Source organism: Oryctolagus cuniculus, chromosome 12, assembly GCF_964237555.1.
Source record: "Oryctolagus cuniculus chromosome 12, mOryCun1.1, whole genome shotgun sequence".
Taxonomy (NCBI): domain Eukaryota; kingdom Metazoa; phylum Chordata; class Mammalia; order Lagomorpha; family Leporidae; genus Oryctolagus; species Oryctolagus cuniculus.
The window spans coordinates 16,739,346-16,742,919 of NC_091443.1; positions in this window are offsets into that span (position 1 = coordinate 16,739,346).

Here is a 3,574-nt window from a genome sequence, read left to right on the forward strand (position 1 = left end):
TGATGGCATTGTATTGGAATCCCCTGGCACATTTCTAAATCTACAATTTGGGGCAAGTCCGACTGAGCATGTCCCAAGCTGTACATCTCCTTCCTCTCTTATTATCACTCCTATATTTAACAGGGATCCCTTTTCAGTTAAATTTAAACACCTAAGAATAATTGTGTGTTAATTAAAGAGTTCAACCAACAGTAATAAGTAAAACAAAAAGAAACATACTCAAAGGGATAAAGTATTAAGCTGTTCATCGACAGTCAGGGTAAGGGCTGATCAAGTCATTGTTTCTCATAGTGTCCATTTCACTTCAACAGGTTTCCTTTTTGGTGCTCGGTTAGTTGACACCAATCAGGGAGAACATATGATATTTGTCCCTTTGGGACTGACTTAATTCACGCAGCATGATGTTTTCCATATTCCTCCATTTTGTTGCAAACGACCAGATTTCATTGTTTTTGACTGCTATATAGTATTCTATAGAGTACATGTCTCATAATTTCTTTATCCAGTCTACTGTTGATGGGCATTTGGGATGATTCCAGGTCTTTTTGAATTGAGCTGCAATAAACATTAAGGTGCAGACAGCTTGTTTGTTTGCCAATTTCATTTCCTTTGGGTAAATTCCAAGGAGTGGGATGGCTGGGTTGTATGGTAGGGTTATATTCAGGTTTCTGAGCAATCTTCAACCTGACTTACATAGTGGCTTAACCAGTTTGCATTCCCACCAACAGTGGGTTAGTGTCCCTTTTTCCCCACATCCTCACCAGCATCTGTTGTTGCTAGATTTCTGAATGTGAGCCATTCTAACCGGGGTGAGGTGAAACCTCATTGTGGTTTTGATTTGCATTTCCCTGATTGCTCATGATCCTGAACATTTTTTCATGTGTCTGTTGGCCATTTGGATTTCCTCTTTTGAAAAATGTCTATTGAGGTCCTTGGCCCATCTCTTAAGTGGGTTGTTGGTTTTGTTTTTGTGGAGTTTCTTGATCTCTTTGTAGATTCTGGTTATTAATCCTTTATCAGTTGCATAGTTTGTAAATATTTTTTCCCATCCTGTCAGTTGCCTCTTCACTTTCCTGACTGTTTCTTTTGAAGTACAGAAACTCTTGATGCAGTCCCAAATGTTAATTTTGGCTTTGACTGCCTGTGCCTCTGGGGTCTTTTCCAAGAATTTTTGCTGGTGCCAATATCTTGAAGGGTTTCTCCAATGTTCTCTAATAATTTGATGGTGTCAGGTCATAGATATAGATTTTTAATCCATGTCGAGTGGATTTTTGTGTGAGGTGTAATGTAGGCATCTTGCTTCATGCTTCTGCACATGGAAATCCAGTTTTCACAGCACCATATATTGAATAGACAGTTATTGCTCCAGGAATTGGTTTTAGATACTTGGTCAAACATAAGTTGGCTGTAGATGTTTGGATTAATTTCTGGTGTCTCTATTCTGTTCCAGATCTTTGTTTGGCTGATCTTTTGTAATGTTTTTTGGATTCAATTCTGTTGATTTCTTCTCTGATTTATTTATTTCTCTTCTCCTACTAGATTTGGGTCTGCTTTGCTGCAATTTTTCTGGATCCTTGAGATGCATTGAAAGCTCATTTATTTGGTGCCTTTCCAATTTCTTGATGTAGGCACCTATTGCTATAAACTTTCCTCTTAACACTACTTTTGCTGTATCCCATAAGTTTTGATATGTTGCGTTGTTATCTTCATTTACTTCCAGAAAGTTTTTGATTTCTCTTTTGATTTCCTCTATGGCCCAGTGTTCATTCAGGAGCATGTTGTTCAGTCTCCATGTGTTTGCATATGCTCTAGAGATTCCTGAGTTGCTAATTTCTACCTTCATTCCACTGTGGTCTGAGCTGCATGGTATGATTCTAACTCTTTTTATTTGCTGAGACTTGCTTTATGGCTTAGTATGTGGTCAATCCTAGAGTATGTTCCATGCAATGCTGAGAAGAATGTAAATTCTTTACATGTAGGATTAAAAGTTCTGTAGATATATGTTAGATCCATTTGGTCTATAGTGTCAATTAAACCTGCTGTTTCCTTGTTGATCTTCTGTCTGGTTGATCTATTTCTTTAAGTGGAGTATTGAAGTTCCCCAGTACTAAGTCTCCCTTTAAGTCCCTTAACATATCTTTTAACTAAACCGGTGCCCTGTAATTTGGTGCATATACATTTATAATAATTACATCTTCCTGTTGAATTTATCCCTTAATCATTATATAGTGCCCCTCTTTGTCTCTTGTAACAGTTTTTGTGTTAAAGTTTATTTTGTCTGATATTAAGATGGCCATGCCAGCTCTTTTTTGGTTTCTGTTGACCTGTAATATCTTTTTCCAACCTTTCACTTTCAGTCTGCATGCATCTTTGTTGGAAAGATGTGTTTCTTGTAAACAGCAAATGGATGGGTTTTGTTCCTTAATGCATTCAGCCAGTCAGTGTCTTTTAACTGGAGAGTTGAGGCCATTAACGTTCAATGTGACTATTAATAAGTAGTAACTTTACCCTGCCATTTTCCCAAAGATATTTCTAATATATGCTTTGAACTTCCTGTGATCTTTTACTGGGAGGTTTTCTTCTTTACCTTCCTTCATATTGATGGCTGTGTTTCTGTGTGTAACACATCTTTAAGTATCTTTTGTGGGGCTGGATGAGTGGTGACAAATTCTTTCAGTTTCTGTTTGCTATGAAAGTTCTTTATTTCACCTTCATTCACAAATGAGAGCTTTGCAGGATATAATATTCTGGGCTGGCAGTTTTTTTCTCTTAGTACCTGGGCTATATCTCGCCATTCCCTCCTAGCCTGTAGGGTTTCTGATGAGAAGTCAGCTGTGAGCCTAATTGGAGATCCTCTGAGAGTAATCTGACGTTTCTCTCTTACACATTTTAGGATCTTTTCTTTATGTTTCACTGTGGTGAGTTTGATTACAGCGTGTCATGGTGAGGATCTCCTTTGGTCATGTTTATTGGGGGTTCTATGAGCTTCCTGTACTTGGATGTCTCTGTCCTTCTCCAAACCTGGGAAGTTTTCTGCTAGTATCTCACTAAAAAGGCCTTCTAATCCTTTCTCTCTCTCCATGCCTTCAGGAACTCCTAGAACCCGAATATTGTTTTTTTAATAGTATCCTGTAGATTCACAACAATATTTTTTAGATTTCTAATTTCCTCTTATTTTCTTTGGTTTGACTGTATACTTTCCTGTGCTCTGTCTTCTAAATCCGATATTCTCTCTTCTATCTCACTGAATCTGTTTTTAAGGCTCTCAAATGCATTTGTCATTTGATCTATTGAATTCTTCATTTCATTTTGATTTCTCTTCAATATCACAATTTTATATTCTACTAGATTCCCCATTTCATTTTGATTCCTCCTTAAGATTTCATTTTCATGAGAGAGATTTTCTATCCTGTCCAGTAAGGATTTCTGTAGTTAATGAATTTGTTTTTGAGAACTTCTAAATGTTCTTTTTTTTTTTCATTTTCGATTCTCTTTATATACAGAAGACCAGTTTAGCATACATTAAGTAAAGATTTCAACAGTTTGCTCCCACACAGAAACATAAAGTGAAAAA